The sequence below is a fragment of the Lissotriton vulgaris genome, chromosome 11, assembly GCF_964263255.1.
Source record: "Lissotriton vulgaris chromosome 11, aLisVul1.2, whole genome shotgun sequence".
Classification (NCBI taxonomy): domain Eukaryota; kingdom Metazoa; phylum Chordata; class Amphibia; order Caudata; family Salamandridae; genus Lissotriton; species Lissotriton vulgaris.
The window spans coordinates 394,028,169-394,053,091 of record NC_141699.1 but is presented as its reverse complement, the minus strand read 5'-3'; positions in this window follow the sequence as shown (position 1 = coordinate 394,053,091).

Genomic DNA, 24,923 nt, shown 5'->3' with positions numbered 1-24,923 from the left:
CGTGAGAAAGACCTAAGGTGTGGCCTAATACCTTTATACTAATTCCTAAACCTTATGCTATCTTTACTAACTTTACGGCAACCATACTAAGGGAAGGGGAATAAGTGGAACAAGCTAGATAAACAGTCGGGTTTAACAATGTCCTATAGGAAGGGTAAGAAGTGGAACATTTACTAATAATCAATTGCATACCATTACATTCAAAGGAGATATGGAGAATATCACAGGCAAGATTGCTTTAATCAGAGGAGGAAAAGTTGAGGGTATAGTATAGACAGACACCTATGTCAATAGTTACCTAGGTGAGAATGAGGACTAACCCTGGTCACGGGTCAGTTGGGAAAGAACGGGACAAGGACCCTCAAGGATTCAGGAATACCAGAAGGTGAGCAGGTACAGCTCATGGACAGTCAGGACAGGATACCCCTCAGGTCTGGGTCAGGACTGGGTTCACCAAGGCACGACCAACCCCTCACAGCTTCGGTTGCAACGCCAGCGTTACCCCCTCTTCTGCACGGAATCCGCCAATAACCCCGATTGGGTTTTCGAATCTCCCAGCAAAGTGCTTCGCTTAGCACTTAGGACTAATTTCCACCCCTTGGAGTTTGTGGAAAGTTTCAGGCAGAATGCTCCGCAGCACTCTGTATCAGGCACCTATAGAGTTCGTAGGGTCAGTGACAGGTCTGCTACTCGGACAAGTCGGACAATTTCTCTAAGCTAAGCTAGGCTATATATACAGTTTTGAGTCCCCAAGACCACCCATAAATGTTGCAAAATGACAAAGCCCCATCTTCTGATTGGTCAAGGGAGGTGGTTTGGTCATAGGTACCACCTATACTGCACGTGAGATTACCCCTCCCCCTAACACCTGGTTCCCAGGCCTACGTGTGGGAAAGTACAATAGTGAAGAAAAGGTTTGCAACATTGTTGCACATTCAAAATAGAAATAGTATCATCTTCAAGGGCAAAGGTGCGCCTGGAAAGGACAGTCCCCTTTTCAATGGCCAATCTGGTCAGGTTCCATTGCTGCACGTCCCAGAATTTTGATCATGTGATGAGGGATACGTCAGCTTCAAAATGGAGTCCAACCTCAATTCAAGGCCCTCATTTACGCGGTACATGTAAAGTAAGCGAAAACAAATTAATAACACAGAATAAAATGAATACACTGTACACCATGACCAACTACTCTTAATCCCATATTTTATAATACTTATAGCATTAAGAGTTAGTGCAAAAAAGATGCATAGACAAAAGCGGCTTAAGATAGCATGAAGCATGATTAGTGACAAGCGGCCATTTTAACACCACTGCGCATGAGCGAACTTTTCCCTCCAGATTGCGAGTGCGTCACATCACATGGGTATGACCGACGCATGCGCAGACTGGATTTCTGCAAAGCGGCCATTTTATTAATGTGCAAGCTTGATTATGATGAAAAACACATAGGCAAGCCTCCTAGGGACACCCGTGTGTTGGTGAAATACAAATAAAATGACAAACAATCGGAGTTAGTACAGTTATGATTTAAACGAGGTTCATGAAGAGAGCAAGTCGCGTTACGTGCGAATCCTTGCTCCATCACATGCATGTGCAGAGATCAAGCTTTTACTCCAAAAAACCAAAGAAACTCTCTAGGGGAAATGCAGTGCAATGGTGAACACTTTCCCAAGCCATGCAAGAGACTTTTCCTGTCCCTGAAGGGAATATTGGAGCAGTCCAAGCCTAAATAACATGGCACAAAACCCATGTATCCGTCCACTGCCCATGAGATGCGTAGTCATTAATTGTTATCAAATACACATACTCATCCCCTTTATCACCCTCGGAAGGATGAAGTCCTAATATTCTCCATTTTTAAATTAATGAGGAAATTCAGGCAAAGTGTAGATGTTGTTTAACCGTATAACTTGTGCCAGGTAGATTTATACAAATTTGATCTTTCTCCAACTTCCTTTAGATTCGTGGATGAATTCCTACCCGGCTTGTCCTGCTAAAGCTGTGACTTCTGGTTATTTCAGAGCAATCTTAAGCTCTTTGTTCCTTCCCTGGTAGATGCCGAGTCGCGTGTGATGTAGTATTGAAAGCAAAGTCTTGTTCTGACTATTTCTTTTAACCTTCTACATTAATCCCAGCACAAATTCATTTCAACATTTGTAAATTTCCTTTTTTAATGCATTTTTATGTGTGCTATTGTTAAGTACAATATTCATCCCGTGACACACAATGATTTATCGTATCACAGCGCAATTAAATCAGTGTTGATTTAAAGTAGCCCTATCTTTTTTAGGTGAGGGGCCTTCTTTCTCATATAGCCAGGTTCCACTCTGCCTATCTGATGACCAAACACCTTTCGCTGGCTCCACTGATATCACACCGTCCCTTGGGAAAATCTATTATCAAGGTATTATATTGTATAGCAGAATTTATATAATGCTTTACTACCCCTATATGGGCCGCCGTAGCACTTGACTTCATGAGTAGCACACTACATATCTAGGGTGTGTGGTTGAAAGTGTGTTGCCTTTGTTTTGATCCTAAGTGTTTCTATGTTGGTCATGATGACCCCCAAGGTGCGGTATCGTGTTTTGGTATGCAGAGCGTAGCAGTGTGTTTGATGATGAAGTGTAAGAGCGAGATGCGCAGTTTTATGGTTTTCAGCATGCTGGTAGCTTTTGAACAGCTCTGCAGTTCACTTTATGGTATTTCATATGATATAGTCTGCTTAAGTGGTTACTGCCCTGGTTTGCCCAATTTGAGATTTTGTGTATAGTTGTGATCCTGAACTGCCATGGTTGTAGGGAAAGAGAAGTGGAGAGATCCGTAGGGCAGGGCAATTTTATTATAATCCCATATCTGAGTGCATTTGAGGGATTTAAGAAAGCGGTCGGATTGTATAGATAATTGGGGCCTGCAATCAATAGATTATATTAAAGACCTCAAAATTGTCCAGTAATGTGTGACAGATCACTTGCAGTTATTCCATGCCTGTTCATCTAGTGAAGTTTGTTTCTTTGGCTGCACAGTGCTGGTGATTAGCAACCCTCCTAGCATACGTCTTATGTGAATTTAAGAGGTATATGTTACAATTAGGTGCTTACAGCTGCATATTATGTTTTTAGTATTATTGTGGCCCTTTTTTTGTTGCTTACCTGCATAATGAAAGCAGTTTTCAGGTTGAGTGGTTTGCGAGTCGTGGGTTGTAAGCTGAGGATTGTGCTAGAGGGTGCAACTGTTTTCTGGGCTCTGTTGCTGTGATGGGGGTGGTGCAGTTATCTAGGAAAAAGCCACATTTTCAACCGCCTTTGGAGATGTATATACTCCTGAGTGGTTCTAATGCTGGCTGGTAGTGATCTTGAGAGCTTGTACTGAGAAAGCAGTGCCTCTAATGGAGAAGTATAAGTTGTTCTGCCTTGCAGATATCATTCCTTAATGCAGAGCCCTTAATATTAGGGCAAGAGCTCTAATATCACACAATCCCATTAAAGCATGTAACTAGACACCCCTCTGAAAGCCTGCTATGTTATTTGCTTTTTATACACCAGAAGTCTTTTATGGCACTAAAGGAGGGAGGAGCACAGCTGCTCGCCTTAGCTCAGACAGGACTAAAAAAGAAAATAAAAGTTTTCAGAAGTTTTCCCAAATATGAAAAAGTCTTATGCATTACACAGATGGAGTGGAAGAGTTTGCCACGTAAGAGCAAAGACAGAAACATTAGGACCCTCACACAGTTGTTTCTTAAAACGGGACACTTTAAGAGGATGGGGGCTGGAAGATCAGACAGAAAGAGGTGGATCAGACATAAGACGACTCTTAAGAAAGGCAGGAGAGCTTGTAAAGATAGCAATGTGACCCAGAAAAAGGGCTTCATAAGAGTTCCTGGCTTGGCATGGCTTGGCCTGGATCTTTAAGTTCATTCCAATCCAAGATGTCCAAGTCCTCTGTCTAGTCTTCCGGGCCTACTGACTCCGTTCATGTTTGGTATTTTGTCCATCCTTCCTCCACGCCGTGGCTCATATGTCTTCTTCCTGTTCCCTTTCACTTAGTGGCCTTACTACCACTCCTTCAATTGTAGCATGGCTGGCTTTGGCTCTGATAAGATGTAAAGTTTTTCCTTGCTAGTTATCCTCTGCTTTACCAGTGATATAAGATGTCATCTTCACCCTAATCTGATATAATACCTCTGTTTTAACGGTTCTGCGTCCGCTCTTCTTGCGGTATTTCTAGATTTAAGGAAAGCGGGTCTATAGTTTATTTTCCTTCTCCCTTCAGTGCATTGTTTGCTATGACTGTCAATTGGCTATTAATACAGTGATTCTAAGCATGATTCTGATGTGTTCGAAATATAGGACCCCTAGAAACTTACCCTTGTAAAACCAAAGGCAGATCTACCAGATAAACTGATCACCAGACGTTCCCCTCATCGTCTTCCGATTCTACCCTCGCTAGTGAAAAACACTGTTCTTCCTTTACTGCATGCCCACTCTAGAGGGACCAGAGACTAAAAGTAAGCCTTGGGACCAACCCTGGAAAAGAACCTTGAACATGTTTGGTTAGTCATTTCCAGACGACTGGAAACACGCCGAGATCAAATCCCTCCTCAAGAAGCCTTCCGCCAACTCCAATGAGATAAAAAACTACCAATCAATCTCCCTGGTTCCCTTTCCTGCTAAAGTCCTCAAAAAGGCCATCAAGCAGCAACTCACAGAACACCTGGAGAACAACTTCCTTCTGGAAGCATTTCAATCTGGATTCCACTCAAACCACTGCACCAAAACTATCCTGGTTGCTGCCACAGACCATATTAGAGGCATCCTGGACAAAGGAGACTCGCCCGCCCTGATCCTCCTTGACCTCTCAGCAGATTTCAACACTATCTCGCACCTCACCCTGACCAAAAGGCTCCAGCAGATTGACTTTCAAGACAACGCCCTCAAATAGATTGTATCCTTCCTCTCTGGAGGAACTCTGTCCACCTCCCTCCCTTCACCTCGGAGCCCAAGGTCATAATTTGCGGTGTCCCCGTAGGCTCTCCCTCAGTCCCATCCTTCTCAACACCTACATGCCCCTTCTGGCCAGTTTTGTAAGAAACCACGGACTGAACATCATTTCCTATGAGGACGACACCCAGCTCATCCTCTTGCTTTCTGAAGGCGAGCGTCCACCTCTGCATGGATAGCATCACCAACTGGATGTAAGATAAATGCCTCCGGCTCAACACAGAAAAGACAGAAGTTCTGGTCTTTGGGGGCACTGCTTCGCCATGGGACAACTGCTAGTGGCTCGCTGACCTGGGACGCTACCCTCCCGGACCAAGCCAAGAACCTCTGCATCGTCCTGGACAGCAAACTCATTATGAAGAGCGAGATCAATGCAGTCTCCTTTGCCTGCTTTTTCACTCTCTGCAAGCTCCGTAAGATGCTCAAATGGCTCCCTTCAATCCACCAGACGTACCATCACACAAGCCCTCATCCCCAGCCGCTTAGACTATGGAAATGCTCTTTACGGCAGAATCGCATCACACCTCCTGAAGACACTTCAGACCATCCAGAACTCATCGGCCAGACTCCTCCTCTACCGCACAAGATGGACCCACGTTACACCCCACCTGAAGAAACTCCACTGGCTCCCTGAACAGAAGAAATGACAAATCAAGATTCTGACGCATACCTACAAAGCACTTCACAACCAAGGACCAGCATACCTCAACCACCGCCTGAGCTTTCACAGATCTAAGAGACTCTTGCACTCCGCCTTCCTCACCCTCACTGACACTCCCTGCATCCGCAGCAGAAAGAGTGGAGGTCGTTCCATCTTCTACGTCGCCATGAATATCCTGGAACAGCCTCCCCATGCACCTGAGGACCTCTCCCTCCCTCCAGGAATTCAGAATGGGACTCAAGAGCTGGCTCTTCAACTGAAACCTCTGAGCTGCCTGAACCTAGTGCCTCGATACCCTCACAGGTGATTAGCACGATTTACAAAACCTGATTGATTGATTAATGGGAAGACAGATTGCCCTGCACTTTAAAGACACCTGAATGTAATGGAGGGGATAACAGAGGGAACTACCCTTCCCATTGTATATCACACTCATTTGCTATTAGAATGTTGAGTGGCTTTTTACATCTGCTTGATTTCACTCTTGTCCTGTCTCAGGGACATGTTTTGGAATGGCAGAGAAAATGCATCTGCGACTCTGCTCTGGGTGAGTAAACCACCTCCTCTAGTCCTTTTTTAATCTGATATGTATGGTAGTTTCAATATGATTAGCGGCTCAGTTGGCAATAGTTCAGGAGGTATATATTGATCAATGTTCCCATACGTTGTTGCTGTGTACAATTATTGGAAACTCATTCAGAAACTCATTCCATTCCAGGAAGTTGGTGAATTCCAGCTTCATAGTGTTTTTCCACCTTACACAATGGCATATACCAGAAATGTTGTGATCACTTTTCTCTTTGTGATCCAGTCAAGCTATATATTCATTAAGTTAAACGCCTATTAAAATTATATACATGAAGTCGGAGTCAATTGATTCAGAATTCATCAATATTTTCTTCCATGATCAATGCTTTAATAAAGGATGTAAACATGTAAACACCTCTGCGGCGTGACGGGCACGAGAGGAGCTAGGGACTCCGTCGGAACAGTTGTGTTCTCTGGAGCTCCTCCCGCCTGGCGCCATTTCGAGTCTAATCAAGTGATAAACTCGTATCTGTATTCCGTGATGGCGGAATTGACCTCCACATGGTTTTGATCTACTTGATCGTTCTTACCTCCTGCCAGAATTAAGGTAAGGGGGGAGACAAGACTGGGGCAGATAGATGTCCTGAAGAAGACCGACGTGACCTGTTGAATGTGGGCACTTTAAGACGGCCGAAACATGTTGGCTATCGCAGTTTCAGGACGTTTGTTTTAGGAACTTGATTTCCTTCACAAACACTTCCCATCCTTCACTTATTTTAATCCTGACCTTGGAACCTATGAATAAAGGCTTGACAGGTATCCATGAGCCAGTTTTAACAACACTATCTACTGCACTTTTTTCTATCACTTAACCCAGTCTTGGACTAACACGTGTGTGATTGAGGTTCCGTGACAATTGTAAGTGGTGTTTTCGACTCATACGAATATGGTCGAGTCTGGTATCTACGAACCGCAAATGACGAGTTTGGTGGGTGTGCGCAGTTTCGCTGTGCTAACCTAAACCGTTCGTCTGTTTCGTGGGTATTTCTATCTGCACCCACGGGTTCCATCTTAGATACGGCATCCATTTTGTCTCTTGCCCTCAAGTAGCCAGCGAACGGACGTTTGTCCGCTTCGCGACCCTGGGACTTCCAAGATATTTGCGGAAGACACATGTTCTTTGTAAGTGTCTTTATGACGAGGGGGTTGCTACTGTAAGGCAGATGGCGCCGCTCGAGGCTCATCTCGCCGCACGGACTTATTGTCTCAGTCGTGCATCTCATTAGGCACGTCCCTTTGATGCCTGTATCTCGTGTTTCCCGATACCTCCCCTTTTACACCCTTTCCGATCTCCCCACTGTCTCCGTCTTCCTCTGCACCTGTCCTTGTTCCTATTTCGATCTATTTTACTGCTGATTGGAATTCGCTAATGGTGGGAAGATGGGTCTTTACAGTTGGGAACCACCAAATGTTTCCGCACTTATGTTCCGGACTTCATGTGTTTCAAAGTAACCAAAGCGACCCCTCTGGGGGATGATGGTGGGAACCGGGTTGTAAACCTTTGTGTATCATGTTGTCGTATGGGTAAAAACTGTATAAAAGGAGCGATCCACAGAACCAATTTGAAGCAGTCTCCCCAAGTTGCACGTGGTGTACTTGTCGTGACTTCTGTGTTCCCTGCAGCAAATAAACCTTGAATCTTTGACGCCGAAGGAAGTGTCCCGTGTCTCTGTGATTCGTACGCCGGAGCAGGTTACCCACGAAGGTTTCAGGTGTTGTGCCCTGGCACCGCTGGGTCTTAAAGAACCCAGTCCTTCAGTTGGCGCCCCACGTTGGGCGCCAACTGAAGGACTGGGTTCTTTAAGACCCAGCGGTGCCAGGGCACAACACCTGAAACCTTCGTGGGTAACCTGCTCCGGCGTACGAATCACAGAGACACGGGACACTTCCTTCGGCGTCAAAGATTCAAGGTTTATTTGCTGCAGGGAACACAGAAGTCACGACAAGTACACCACGTGCAACTTGGGGAGACTGCTTCAAATTGGTTCTGTGGATCGCTCCTTTTATACAGTTTTTACCCATACGACAACATGATACACAAAGGTTTACAACCCGGTTCCCACCATCATCCCCCAGAGGGGTCGCTTTGGTTACTTTGAAACACATGAAGTCCGGAACATAAGTGCGGAAACATTTGGTGGTTCCCAACTGTAAAGACCCATCTTCCCACCATTAGCGAATTCCAATCAGCAGTAAAATAGATCGAAATAGGAACAAGGACAGGTGCAGAGGAAGACGGAGACAGTGGGGAGATCGGAAAGGGTGTAAAAGGGGAGGTATCGGGAAACACGAGATACAGGCATCAAAGGGACGTGCCTAATGAGATGCACGACTGAGACAATAAGTCCGTGCGGCGAGATGAGCCTCGAGCGGCGCCATCTGCCTTACAGTAGCAACCCCCTCGTCATAAAGACACTTACAAAGAACAACTGTCTTCCGCAAATATCTTGGAAGTCCCAGGGTCGCGAAGCGGACAAACGTCCGTTCGCTGGCTACTTGAGGGCAAGAGACAAAATGGATGCCGTATCTAAGATGGAACCCGTGGGTGCAGATAGAAATACCCACGAAACAGACGAACGGTTTAGGTTAGCACAGCGAAACTGCGCACACCCACCAAACAAAGTGCTGCTGCAACAAGCGTATCCTCCACGTTCGAATCAGAATGCACCCCAACAGAATAGATCGCAGTCGCAATCGAATCGATCGCAGCCGCGTAATGATTCCTCCTCCCAAAGATCCTCGTTGGGGTACAACCAATGTGCTTATTGTAGGCAGGAGGGACACATTAAATTCAATTGCCCTGTTTTAAATGAACGGAATAGTGGTACTTCATCCAAAGGAGGTCGTGGTGGTTCGCAGCAGGCATCACGTGGTAGAGGTCGTGGTGCTCAGAACGATCGCTCAGATAACTCGTCCAATTCTAATAATTGTTTCGATCAACGTGGATCGTCGCAAGGACGATCTGCGCAGTACAATGTAGACGATTATTACGTCGATCAGGGAACTGACGACAGTAATTACTAGGACAGCCAAAGACAAGGAGAGGGAGTGGTATCAGTTCCGGTTGATCAGAGAGGGCCTTACGTCGCAGTTGCTACATTGGGCGTCGTTGAGCCTTTTCTGTTGGACACTGGTGCAGCGAAAAGTTCTATCATGCATTCGAAACTCCCTGGCGCACCTTTGTCTGGCTTAACAAATGTATCCGTTGGATTCTCTGGCGCCCCCGTTAGCAATCCAGTTTCGCGCCCTTTGCCCCTTACCATAGGGCCACGTGAGCTTCAAGCTCCGTTGATCTTGACTACTGGTTGTGGTGAAAACCTTTTGGGCCTGGATTTGCTTAAACGTTTGTATGCGACCTTGTATTGTTCTCCTGCGGGTGTAAAGCTTACGTTAGGAGAGAGGGTTGTCTCTCCTATGTACCTATCTCTCGATAAGCTTCCACCGGAATTGAGTTCTCTTCCTGCGTCTTTGTGGGCGACGGGTCCAAATGACGTGGGCCTGCTTGATATCTCCCCCTATGTTGTTCAGTTGAAAGCTAATGTGCGATTGCCACGTATTCCCCAGTATCGTATCTCTCTTGATGGTGAACGAGCATTGTTAGCGATCATTTATGATCTGATCGAGAAAGACGTTATTGAAGAGACTCGGGGAAACGTGTGCAACAGCCCTGTACTGCCCATTCTTAAACGTACTGATCCTTCAAAACCGCCTGTTTATCGCTTTGTTATCGACTTACGGGAGGTGAATAAAATTGTGGTTCCTCAATTTCCCGTTGTGCCTGACATCACGGCGCTACTGACTCTGATTCCAGCTTCTGCATCATGGTTTTCGGTGATTGACTTGAAAAATGCGTTTTTCAGCATCCCGATTGCCGAAGAGAGCAGAGACCTTTTCGGTTTCTCTCTCGGTGGACGAAGCTTCCGGTTCAAACGCGCTCCTCAGGGCTACTGTGAAAGTCCATCGATTTACAGTCAAGCCTTGAAGGGTCAACTGGATGCGTTTAGGTTGCCGGTTGGTGCGGCCTTAATCCAATACGTCGACGACTTATTGGTGGCTGCGGATACTCAGGACATTTGCAAAATTGCTACAGTATCGTTGCTGCAACATCTCTGTGAGTTAAATCACAAGGTGTCACCTTCTAAACTCCAATATTGTTGTCAAGCAGTAACCTATCTAGGTCACTTATTGTCAAAGGAGGGAAGGAGATTGACCCCAGAGAGAATTGCAGCGATTGCGCGGATGACTGTGCCAAAAACCCAAAGAGATGTGCGTGCCTTTCTAGGTATCACATCGTACTGCAGGCAGTGGATTCCAAATTTTTCATTGCTAGCGAAACCATTGGTGGCTCTTACGTGCAAGGATGTTTCAACTCCTTTACCATGGACGGAAGAATGTCAGAAAAGTTTTTCTGAATTGCGTGATTCATTGTGTTCGGCTCCTGTGTTGGGTACCCCTGACTACAGTAAGCCGTTTACATTATATGTTCACGAGAGGGAAGGTTGTGCTTTGAGTGTCTTAACGCAACCTTTTGGTGGTAAGCAACGTCCATGTGCATATTTTTCCTCGACCTTGGACCCAGTAGCTAGAGCATTGCCGAGTTGTTTGAGAGCAACTGCGGCAGCTGCGGTCTCCATCCGACAATCAGCAGGATTGGTCATGGATAATATGCTTACGGTGATGGTTCCGCATGCAGTCGATACTCTTTTGAATCGTACGAAAACTCAGCACTTGACGAGCGCGAGGTTGTCTGGGTACGAATTGACGTTATTGGCAAGTCATATTCAGATAAAACGTTGTAATGTTCTGAACCCGGCAACTTTGTTACCAATTAGTGCAGAGTCAGATGAAGTAGCAGAGCATGATTGCTACTTGAGGACCGAAGAAGAAACAAAGGGTCGGGTGGACCTTAAAAACACCCCATTGGAAGATCCGGATGGCACCTTGTATGTGGATGGGTCATGTTTTAAGTTGCCGAATGGTGATGTGACTACTGCTTATGCTGTTGTAACGTTGAATACTGTTGTTGAGACTGCGAGGTTGAATCAGAATTCTGCCCAAGCTGCAGAGCTGATTGCTCTTACTAGAGCATGTGTGTTAGCAAAAGGGAAACGTGTGAATGTGTTTACCGACAGCCAATACGCTTTTGGCGTCGCTCACAGTTTTGGACGATTGTGGAGAGAGAGAGGTTTCTTGACGTCGCACGGTACGAAGATTCAGCATGGCCAGCTTGTGAATGATCTTTTGGATGCACTGACGTTGCCTACGCAAGTAGCTATTGTTAAATGTAGTGCGCATCGTAAGGTGACGGATGATGTTGGTCGTGGAAATGCGTTTGCGGATGAGATTGCTAAGGAGACTGCCCGGAACCTTAGCACTCGAATGTATGTGACGAGTTCGGTTAGGTGGCCTACAGAGTCGAGTATGTGTGAAGACACTATTGAGAGTGTGAAAGCAATTCAGAATGAGGCCACCGAGACTGAAAAGACGAAGTGGAAAGAAAGTACGGGAAAGTTGGATGCGAATGGTTGTTGGATTGATTTGACTGATCAGAAAAGATGGATGTTACCGGATGCATATGTGCTGGCCGTTGTGACAATGGCACATGGGTTAGCACATATTAGCGCGAAAGGTATTTGTAAATTGCTGTCGCCTGTATGGAAGAATGATGGCATTACGAAGTGTGCTGAACGTCTGGTGAAGAATTGTATGGTGTGTATGATGTACAATCCTGGCAAAGGAACCCCAACTCCCCCTGGCAGTTTTGCTCCCCCTTCGTATCCCTTTGAGGTGATTCAATTGGACTTCATCCATATGGAACGATGCAATAACCTGAAATACGTTTTAGTTGTGGTTTGCGCATTCTCCCGATGGATCGAGGCCTATCCTCTCAAAGACAATACTGCTTTGTCTACTGCGAAAATCCTACTGAAGGAATATTTTCCTCGGTACGGAATGCCTAGAGTCGTGTGGTCAGATAACGGAAGTGAGTTTGTTGGAAGTGTGATGAAGAGTGTGTGTAAGGGCCTTGGAATTAATCAGAAATTCCATAGCGCCAATCATCCCCAGTCAGCTGGATTAGTTGAGGGGTATAACTGCACCCTTAAACTAAAGCTAGCAAAGATTCAGGCTACGACTGGTCTTTCGTGGCCTGACGCTTTACCCTTAGCATTACTGTCAACTAGGGCGACTGTACACTCCCGAATAGGGCTTAGTCCCTATGAAATAGTGTTCGGCCGTCCTGCGAATGTGTGGGGGGTTCCTAGGCCAGGAATGTTCTCTGATCTTGAGTACCCAATGTTGATAGATTATCTACATGACTTGACTGCTAAACTGAGGTTAATTCACCAACAGGTTTACGACGCATTGCCGACGCAGACGGAGGGTCCAGGTCACCAGCTCCAGCCCGGAGACTGGGTGGTGACAAGAAACTTTTCACGCAAAAACAACCTAGACCCGAGGTTCACCGGACCCTACCAAGTGCTCCTTGCCACGAGGACTGCAGTTCGTCTCGAGGGGCGGAAGAATTGGGTGCATGCCACGCACACCAAGAAAGTCCCCATTCCGTTGCCAGCAGACTCGTGGGTGAGGAAAGGCATTGCATCATCTGAAACAGAAACATTGCCGGCGTTTGTGCCCTTTAGTGACGCACAGCCTGTTGGAGGATCCCCAGCGCAGCAGAAAGACACTGTTGAACAATTAGCATCACAAGACTCAAGACCAGAACACTCAACTGATCAGCAGGACGCTGTCTCTTCAACGGATCCTTTGTTTGACGAGCAGACACGTCCTGGGAAAACCCGATACTTTATGCGATCTCGCACTAAGGACAAATAAAAATATTCTGCTTTGCTGAATTGACAACTGCATTATCCCGTTTTCCGTGATCAGTTTTGAACATTCGTATTACTGTAATTATTCCTGTACATATATTGAGCTTCCTTCCTCGTACCTTTTTTTTTGCTTCCACAGCTGAGAGACTTTGTGCTTGCATATACATATTGTGTATTGAAGGCCGTAGGGCCGCGCGCGTACTTCCTTCTGGATAGTAGGTCTTGACGCTAGGTTAAAGGCCGTCGGTTCCTGGGAAGTCCTAGGGATTGACTATTGCTACACAGAACGAAGTGCGTCAAGAAACGTTGCGGACGGTCGTAGGGAATGGCATTCTCGAAGCTGAATGATTTGGAGGGAGCTAAGGCGCACAGACTCAAGCTGCAGCGACTCAGTCGTACCAAATGTTTCATATTCCAACTGTTTGTATTATTTTTGACTGCTTCTGCACTGTTGGCGGGTGGGGTGTATTACACCATGTCTTACTTCTTACCTGCTACACCTACTCCTACTCCTGACCCTAAACTTGTCTCTACTGTTTCTCCTCATTCCTTTCACATGTTACCGGAACACGAGCAGGCTAGACGTGTAGAATTCCGCAACAATTCCTTTATTCAGCTCCTTCATCAGCATCAGTTAGTGGTTAACACTACTAATTGTTGGGTGTGTGGGTTGATGCCACATACTACGGATAAGGGAATTCCATATCTGGTGTTACCGTATAGTTCCCAAGGGTCAGCTCGAGCATTTCAAACAATGTTTCGAAGCGCACTGGGTTTCCACCCCATTCGAGAACCACGTTCCCCCTACTCTGGTCCTACCTTGTATCAAAAGCCTTTGTCGATAGCAATAGAGGATTTAGATAGCGATATCTATGATCCCTCGCTCATTCCCGAAGAAGAGGTACAAGCCTATAGGGTCCTAAGTAGAGGTGAATATAGTGTGTTCAGCAGCGAAAAACAGCTTAAAAACTCGCCTCCAATATGGGTCGTACCCCACACTGGTAATTTTTGTCTCATGGGTCGTGGCCGAAGATCGAAAGCCCGACTTGGAGAGAGTGCTTGCACTGAAAATTACATGCTGCCGATGGTCTCGTCCCCTGTGTTTCTGGCTGCCAAGGGTACATACTTTATCTGCTATGATCGTGCATATGCATGGTTGCCCGCTGACTTCATGGGCTCATGCTTTATTGCAAATCTGTTGCCTCCGACGTTCACTGTAGATGCCGATTATCATAAGACTAGAGTTGTACGAGGCGTAATTAGCGAAGAGGATACTGCCGGTCAAGAGGCAGGAGACTTTTTCAAGGGTTTCCTCCCGTTTTGGGGACCTATGGTCAATAGTAGGAACCTGAGACAGTTGACTCGAGTGGTAGAATCGACAGCTAATATTACTGCCAGTGCCCTTGGTAATATCACCACAGAACTTCAGGCGGATAGACTTATGACGTTACAAAACCGTATGGTTTTAGATGTTATCTTAGCAGATCGAGGTGGGGTATGTAAGGTGATCCATTCGAGTTGCTGCATTTTTATTCCAGATAATGCTCCAACTGTCTATCAAGCCATCTCGAGGTTGCATAAGATCTCCGAATCCATACACGTGGATGTAGGGGATTGGACGCTACTTGGGTGGTTTTGGGGCCTGATGTCGACTTGGGGTTGGAAGATTCTGATGATCATTGGAGTTGTGGTAGTGTTCCTGTTCACGTGTTGCCTTTCTGTGCAGTGTGGTCCTGCCTTATGTGGCCTCTGTGCTACAACGTGTATAAGACAACCATCTGTTACCGAGGGGACTCAGTTGGACAGAGCTATGCTACAACAACATCTCGATGGTCTGATGAATATCGAATATGATTCCGACTAGTGCTTGCCTACATGAGGGCAAAAGGAGCGTCTGAGGTTCCGTGACAATTGTAAGTGGTGTTTTCGACTCATACGAATATGGTCGAGTCTGGTATCTACGAACCGCAAATGACGAGTTTGGTGGGTGTGCGCAGTTTCGCTGTGCTAACCTAAACCGTTCGTCTGTTTCGTGGGTATTTCTATCTGCACCCACGGGTTCCATCTTAGATACGGCATCCATTTTGTCTCTTGCCCTCAAGTAGCCAGCGAACGGACGTTTGTCCGCTTCGCGACCCTGGGACTTCCAAGATATTTGCGGAAGACACATGTTCTTTGTAAGTGTCTTTATGACGAGGGGTTTGCTACTGTAAGGCAGATGGCGCCGCTCGAGGCTCATCTCGCCGCACGGACTTATTGTCTCAGTCGTGCATCTCATTAGGCACGTCCCTTTGATGCCTGTATCTCGTGTTTCCCGATACCTCCCCTTTTACACCCTTTCCGATCTCCCCACTGTCTCCGTCTTCCTCTGCACCTGTCCTTGTTCCTATTTCGATCTATTTTACTGCTGATTGGAATTCGCTAATGGTGGGAAGATGGGTCTTTACAGTTGGGAACCACCAAATGTTTCCGCACTTATGTTCCGGACTTCATGTGTTTCAAAGTAACCAAAGCGACCCCTCTGGGGGATGATGGTGGGAACCGGGTTGTAAACCTTTGTGTATCATGTTGTCGTATGGGTAAAAACTGTATAAAAGGAGCGATCCACAGAACCAATTTGAAGCAGTCTCCCCAAGTTGCACGTGGTGTACTTGTCGTGACTTCTGTGTTCCCTGCAGCAAATAAACCTTGAATCTTTGACGCCGAAGGAAGTGTCCCGTGTCTCTGTGATTCGTACGCCGGAGCAGGTTACCCACGAAGGTTTCAGGTGTTGTGCCCTGGCACCGCTGGGTCTTAAAGAACCCAGTCCTTCATGATCACTGTTTGTCACTTTTTGTGTTAGTCTTTGTCTTTGACTTTGTGTTTAGTGTTTCCCCACACCTATGTTTTGTAAGCAGACCCAATGATGAAACATGTCACACACATTTGTGTGTGAGTGAGGGCAGTTTTTCAAAACACGCAATTGTGCCATTGCTTGTTTTATCTTTTCACTTGTGGTCTGGTCCTCTCCACCCCTTTGTGTTTACATATGATATATAATTGGGGGATCGGGGTGGCAGAGGTTTTTTCGACCCTCTCCCCTTTTCTGTGAATGATTAATAAATGATGTCCCAGATAATCACGAATACCCTTCCAGTCTCATGTACTACATTTAACTCGAAAGGAAAAGAACAGTCAACTGTGTCCTCAAGTTCTGAGGTTTAGGGAACCGTGCATCAACCCTTATTTTTGCTAATTGCATTTCTCCACTGCGATAGCAATAAAGATCACGTCTATGTATTATCCACAGGTTAATTTGGCAAAGTAAGCATAATAGTTTTTGAATCGACATTTATCTTCATCCTCCTAACCATACTCGGTTCCTTGAATATTATATTCCTATAACAACTGAATAGCAAGCCATTTATCAGGTATACTAATGGGCTTAGTTTCCTTTGGTTACATCTATGACCTGCATAATTATTCAACATTTTCATGAAAAAATAAGATGAGTGCCTCAGTTTTAGTGTCTACTCAGCCTCTGATCCAGCTATGTTAATAAAAGGAGTACCTCTGAGTTGTGTAACAATACCTGTAACCGGTGCTAGACATGTACCATCCATGGTGTTTCCAACAAACTGTAGGGTCCGGTAGGGTGGAACAATTTTTGATTCAGAAAAGCCTCTTCTTTTTTTCTCCTCTTCTTGCACTTCTTCCTCCCCTCCCTTTTATCCTCGTCTCCACTTCTTCCTCCTCCTCTCTGAAAATCTTGCTTAGTAACATCAGCAATTTCTAGTCATTTGTTCAGTCTATTTATCCAAATTATTATTTAACACCTAAACAAACGCTTTATAAAACCCAAGGATCTTATGACAAAAGAGTTTATTGCAAATATTTCCACTACGTGATATGTTACTAAACATAATTGCATCCTACATTCTCGAGGAATAACACCAGGAAATTGAAGAATGTGAGTTTAATTGCGGACATATGCAGTAATATTCTAAACCTACGAAAGCTGCTCTGGAATTTGCAGCAATCGTTGCTTCCAGTTTTTATTATTCTTGCTAGTATATCATTCCAATATCATGTGAGATGAGGAATTTATCATTTCTCAGTAGCCCAAACCCTCACGCTCCCATCTTCTTGCAGGACTCCCATACAAAGGCAAAGTTGACGCTTTCATGTTTTTCACAACATTTAATAATGTTTTGATCTGTTTACTACCTCACCCATACAGCCACTCATGCACCCACTCACACACCAACACAGCCACTCACAAAAATAACTCACTCACCAATACAGCCACTCACACATCTACTCATAACTCATACAAAAACTCACACAGCCACTTACTCCGCCATTGAGGTACTCACCCACTCTCCCATGCAGCCACTCACACTGCCACTCACACACCTACTCCGTTACCCATACAGCCACTCCCTCACACATACAACCACTCACACACCCACAGAACTGCTTACATACCCATTCACACATCCGTACAACTCACACACCCACTAACTCCCCCTTACAGCCACTCAGACATTCTCTCTCCAATATAGCCACTCACACCCAGTCACTTACCTATACACACAAACAGCTACTCCCCCATACAGCCAGTCACACACCCACTCCCTCACCCATACAGCCACGTACATAGCCACTCACTCACCCATACAGCCACTCAAACACCCACCCACTCACCTAAGGAGCCACTCACACAGCCACTAACTCACCCATAGTACCACCCACTCCCTCTCCAACAGTCACTCACACAGCCACTAACTCACCCATACTACCACCCACTCACTCTTCAATAGTCACTCACACAGCCACTCACTCCCCCATACAGCTACTCACATACCCACTAATGCATCCATACTGCCACTCACACACACACACACACATACAGCCACTCAGACATCCACTAATGTGCTGATACAGACACAGCCACTCACATTTGATATGTTAGAGTTAGTATTACACTGGTCCTAAGGATACCAGACAATAACTAAATTTACTTAGATTTGGGATTTTTTGCATGTACTACATTAAAGGAACATATGTCAACAGATTTACTCCTATAACAGGAATACTGTGCTTCTACTTTTGATGTTCAAAAACAACATTTAGCAGAGAGGTGGGTATCATTTGACTCTAAACACTTGAGGACCTCCATCAGCTCCCATCCTCTGATCACAGGTCATGGTTTGAGCTCACAGAAGCGGATGGTCATCCTACAGTAGGCAACAGGCTTACAGCAACACTGACGTACGTACTGCCCCTCCCCCCCATGGACTGTGTGCAATGTCCACATCATTTATGAATGTGGTGCAAACAAATACCAAAATGCACATATAAAACTAATATATCCCCTAGAGAGTATCTGCAGTGACTTCAGAAGATACTTAGAACGTTAGTCTCCATAGAATTATGGCGCTGGTGACGGGAAGTTGGCAGCTAAGGAAACCCCTAGCTGTCACTAATACTAAAAGTGCACGCAAAGCCTTTCAAACTTGGAGAGTGGTCTTCTTATGTGCAAACTGCGCAACACCAAGATCAGCCCAGTGGTAACCAGCAAGGTACTGGCCGGGTGATCAGAAGACCACCCCAGCAGTTGATTATATTCATTTTACAATGCAGATTGTAGAATGTCAGGCCGAGCACCTTTATAGACTATTACCTGCATTTCGGTTAAATTATTGTAACACTACTGAGAAGACTGGTGCTCTCATTTGACATGTTCAATTAGACATCAATGCTTATTTCCAAATGAGATGAACCCATTGTGGCCATCTGAGGATCCACACTTTTCTAAGTACTATCTATTCAGATGAATCCATCTTTAGAATCACAGAAAAAACTCCAAATGTTCGGGGTAATTGCATGGCACTGCCACTCCTCAAAATAACCCAGTGTCCGCAAACTCCTTTCAAGCGAAAACAATATGTGCACATGGTGCTCACCACTCTTTTGGCGCCTTATGGGCTTCACCCTTTCTGCAGTGTCTCTAGTGCTTGCAAGGAGGTCTCCACACCTTAACCATCTCTATTGCATGGTTCTAATTCCAAACACGATAACGTGTGCACAGAGGCCACCCACTGTCCATAGCCTATGGATGCTCCTTCCATGTAATCAAATGGGGCGTCTACAGTGGAAACATGTTCGAAGCAACTAAGAGGAAAAAGTGTAGGTTTTCTTGGAGTGTGCTAGTGGCAAAGTGAGAGGATGTGCCCGAACAGGCTAGAGCAGTCTCTTTCAGATCTGGGGAACCGGGTTTGAGTCTCGGCAATGACGCTCAACATCCTGTGATTCTGGGCAAATCACCTAATCCACACGTGCCTTGCAAAAAATAAATGTGTCCTTGTATAACATAACTGTTGCTCATGTAAAGTGCTCTGATACCAACGCCCTTTGGGTCAAGTTTGTGCTGTATTAAACTCCAGAAAAAAAAGTGCTAAACCTTCTTTTTTGTGATGGTTTACAAACTTTTCTAATTCTTGGGGACGGATGCAACCTCTCCGTGCTCTCTAACCCCATCATATATTATCATGGGCTCCAATTTTCCTTTTGGCCTCCTGCACAGGAACATGGGGCAGTTTGATTAAGAAAGGGCAACCAAACGGTCTCCTGAGTTGCCTTACTTGACATGTCAAGTTAGGAGTCTGTTGTAATGTAACTTGTCTTGTACATCCTCCCTATGCTTACCCCTGCTCTACTGCTTGGCCCCTGATGATGTCATTGGAATGTTGGGAGGGTTGAACAGTAAGGAGATGTCAGTTGGTATGAGGGGCTGAGCAGTGGAACTGCTCCTGGTGGGGTCTGTTTCTTGTAACTACATAACATCTTATACCAAGGATTTTAAGTGAACAATAAACCTATAATCCTGGATACACCTATGGAATACAGATCTTTCTTTCTTAATTTTAACACTGGCAACGATGTTTAAGAACCTGCGTGCTGTCTTTGATGGAAAATGGATGTTGGACTTAAGAATCTCAAGTAATTATGGATTTAAAGAAACCTGGCACCTCATAGACCCCACCAGTGACCACATCATCGGTCTCCCTACAGTGTAAGTGCCAGTTTCTAAGACTGTAGTCTGGATCAGCAGGAAGTGACTGTTGGTGATGTTATTTGAATAAACCTATTCACCTTTACTACTTCAGTGTTTGACCTATTTTAACACTGGCAACGATTGGAAGCTTGGAAGGGACAAGCTACATCACCACTTAACCCTGGAACCTGCTTTTACCTATTAACTGTGGATTTATTTGTGCTTTATGGTCTTTATGGTTTGGATTTCAAACTGTGGATTTACCGGCGCTTTACGGTCGTATTGGATTTCAAAGGAAAAAATCGTCATTTGTAAACTCTTCCTCATTATTGTTTTTGTGAGTATTTGATTGAGAAATACTTCAAGCGTGACTTGAGTGTTTGAACTGCATCATTTCTTCAAGATGTAATTTTTGGATTATATTTTCACCATTATATTGGATATTTATGGGTGCGTAAGGTCACTCTCATTTATGACTTGTGAGCGAGGTCTGGAAACGCGGTAAAACGAGGTAAAAGTGAGCATTTCGACACTGTTTACTTTTGATCCAGCTACGGATGCGCTTACCGTTATTAAACATGCTCGTACTGTTGCCTCGCTCTATCAGCCCTCGCGCAGTTTCCCTTCATCCGTGTTCAGCCATTCCTCACGTCATTTGTTGAGCCTGACTTGTGTTGACTGTGCGTTGTCTGCGTAGCGGCGTCATCCCGTCACGTTACGCACGCTGCGGCCATTTTGGAATAGCCATAGCAACCAGATAAACTCTCGCGTCGGCTTTCACGGAAATAGAAAGTTCATCATTTTTCACAATTGAAGGACTTTAATAAGATATAACGCTCACTCCTGGTTTTCACGAATGGAAGGAAGGTTGGTTATTTTAACATTCTTCACGTTCAAAGGATTTTACAAATACTCCATGCTCAGAGGATTTTACAAAAGACTAAATGCTTGCTCATTTTGAATTCAGGATTTTATAAAGTCTGACATTTTGTGCATTACAGTGATGCACACCGACTTTCAAATTCTGTCAGCATTTAGTGATTTACATTGTTTTACCAAGTTATTTATGTAGATCCTATTCTCACCTTGCCTTGGATATTGTTTTCAAAACGAATCAACAGTGCCACCTTAGTGGGTTTTTTTTGGGGCATGTCGACTTCTCAGCTTGGAGGACATTGCAGGGTGATCACACAGTCTTAGGACTTTGTCTTCAATTCGGGTGAGAGACCGCTCACCGGAGCTCGTCTTTTATTTATTTATTTTATTGTTTAAAGTGCTTAGCATTTCAATGCATATTTTGTGTGTGTCCTTGTGTGGGCATTGTCTTTTGTTTTGGTTGTTTGGTTTGATTTTGTATGGAGAAGGGGAAGTGTGTGTGGTTTGGTTTACCTGTGGACCTTTGCGTGGGTTTTAGCTTTGTTTTATTATTAATGTGTTTGGAGTGTTAGAAGGTTTAGGACTTGAATGTTGAATCGCTGTGTTATTTGGCTCTTTGTTTCTGAATCTTTCTGACATTCCCTTTGTGCTTTTTCATCTTTGCACATTTACTTCTTTGTGAATTATATTGCTTGTGTGCTTATGATTCATTTGTTGATTTTGATGAAAGGGGGATGTGTTATGATGTAACTTGTCTTGTGCATCCTCCCTATTCTTACCCCTGCTCTACTGCTTGGCCCTTGATGATGTCATTGGAATGTTGGGAGGGTTGAACAGTAAGGAGATGTCCGTTGGTATGAGGGGCTGAGCAGTGGAACTGCTCCTGGTGGGGTCTGTTTCTTGTATCTACATAACATCTTATACCAAGGATTTTAAGTGAACAATAAACCTATAATCCTGGATACACCTATGGACTACAGATCTTTCTTTCTTAATTTTAACACAGTCTTCACAAGTACTATCGCAGAAGGATCAGTTGAGAGATTGTGGAGGAAAACAAGCAGATTTCAGTCTTCAAGTGAGATTTGCTTCTCTTTTGAAGACTGAATCAAAGTCCAGACTGTAAACAAACATGTAAAAGCTCCTTTCAGATGTTTGCACATACTAAGGACCCATGGCTGCATGGGAGACTTTCCTTGTCAAGATGGGAAGGAGACCTAACTTTGGTTGGAGTTACTCATTGCATGAAAGTATTGAAAAGCTACCTTTCAGTGCTATCTTTCCATTAATCGTGAGACTTGGACAGACATGGCATCCAGACCTGATCTCATTAAAGCCAACCCCCCTGACTATTTCTGCCACACACTCAATAGACAACAGAAACGTGGAATGGGCCTTGCAATCATATATCACCATTCCATTAAAAAAAATATATATTTTTATTGTTTTCCATACTCAAATGACATACAAGCTGACCAATCAAATCTATATACGAGCGTGGTATTGCCAAGGCACGTGCAATAAAATGTGACATATAATGCTACATTCAAAACAGAGTATCAGAGTAAATAAAAACCAGCTGTTATCAAACTGCTTAATCTGCAACAGTTTCATATTGGCACCAGAACCCTCGTGCAAGATCTGCATGCATGTGATGCAAGGCTTTATCACAGATAGGTCAACTTGTACTGCCCACCCTCAGCCCACCCACCTCCCACCCACTCTCACCGGCGTGTCAATTAGAACAGTAGATTCTAGCAGAATGATAAATTATAATAAGTGAACATTGACATGGCACCAAACATACAATAATACGAAATATTGTGACAATAATAGGAGGGGGGGGGGGAGAAAAACAAAAAAGGGGGAAAAACATTACCATGTGCTTCCATATTATGCTTTAGGACAGTCGCATTACTAGTCACCATCCCCAATGGATACGCTCAATTCCGAGTCAGAGTCTGCATCTGTTGTCCTCAGCTCTGTGACAAGGGCCTCCGATGCCAACGCTGCTTCCAGTGCCTTATCATTGTGGGACCTCTGGGCCTGCTGCAGGCGAACCATACTCTCGCTCCCGGCCCACGTAAGCAGCGCAGCCCTCTATCTAGTGAAACTGGGCCTTCCCACAGCCTTCCAATCGGATGTAATCTCTCTTTTGGCAAGCACCAACCCCAAATCCAGGAATTTATTTGTCAGTTTTGTCTTACTAGTGAGGGGAAACCAGTGTAATAGGCAGGTTCCTTTGTCTGGATGTATCTGTCGCTCCGTTATATTACATAGTAATGTAATTATGTCATCCCAGTTGTGGACAATCCCATAACATATGTAAAAGGCCCGCTTCCCTCAAATTGCAGCGGGGGCATTGTGCAGTATCGACATGAAAATACTGGTTTATCTTCGCTGGGGTGAGGTATGCCCTCTGCAATATGAAGAAATGAACTAGTTGGAATCTGGCATTCCTAGTGCCCTTCCATGCTCTCTTAACTATTTGCGTCCAGGTCGAGTCAGGTATATCTTTATCCATATCCGCCTCCCATTGGGATCGTAGTCTCTGCAGTGGTGACAACCCTTCCTCAAGCATTCGTCTATATAAGCAGGTGACGACCTTATATGTGCCCGCCGCCATCACTACATACTGGCATACTGCATTCACCGGTGGCTCTAGTAGGCCCGTGCCCTAGTACTTTTGGATGGCTGCATCTAGGGGTGTATGGATTAAATAGTGACCCCGCGGAAGCCCAAAGCTCTCCTGAAGCGCATCATAGGGCAACAAGACACCATCTCCGTACAAGTCTCCCACAACCTGCAGCCCAAGAGTCTCCCATTCCGCAAGTGCCGACCAGTTTCCGCCATGCGGAAGTGCTATACACATGCCCAACTGTATCTCTGGGGCGTCACCTTGTTGTGGTACCGCTTCCAACAAAGCTTCAGAGTGCGTTCCTCAGCAGATAACGAGTCCGCATGCAGCTTTTGTTGTAGCACCACAAATGACAACACATGTTGTGGCACATGCAGCCCGTAATCTCGTTCAGGTCCCCTAAATTCCTGTGCTACCACTTGGGTAAGGCCCTGGAACTGCGCGGCCAGGTAGTATAATTCGAAATCAGGAACAGCAAGTGCCCCCTCAGGTCTTGGACGCATCAGCGTGTCCAGCGCCACCCTTTGCCTCCCAGTCCCCCAGATAAAGCCGCTCACCATAGAACGGAGCTGCCAGAAAAGGGCTGCAGGTATCCACACCGGCAAAGTGTGGAAAAAATAGAGTAGCCAGGGGAGTGCCACCATTTTCAACAGAGCCACGCGGCCCGCCACCGACAATGGTAAGGTTCCCCAAAACTGCATGCTGCCCTTAAGGTCTCTCATTGCCCTCCCTTTATTACCATTGAGTAAATCATCCTGGGTATGATAAATATGCGTCCCTAAATAATGGAGGCAACGGGGTTCCCACGTGATATTGAGCACAGGCGTAGGCGGGTCACATGCCTGAGCCACTGGGAAAACGCTAGTCTTCGCCCACTTTACTTTTAAACCAGAGATGTCTCCGAATCAGCGAAGAAGAGCTCGCGCTCCCTCCAATGCTTCCTAGGCGTCCTTTCAAAACATCAAGAGGTCGTCTGCATATAATGAAATAAAATGCATCTGACCGCAGAGTCACAGGCCCTGAAATGCTCTCCCCAATCTTAAGTGGAATGCCAGTGGTTCTATGGCAAGGGCAAATAATAATGGGGAGAGCGGGCAACCCTGCCGAGTGCCTCGCCCCACCGGATACGAGGAGGAAATTAACGTTCCTACATTCACCCTGGCGCTCGCCGACAAGTATAATATTTCGACCCATCGAACATATCCCTCACCAAGCCCGAAGGCTCTCATGACAAAAAACAAGTAGGGCCATTCCAAGCTATCAAACGCTTTTGCAATGTCCACCGAGAGGA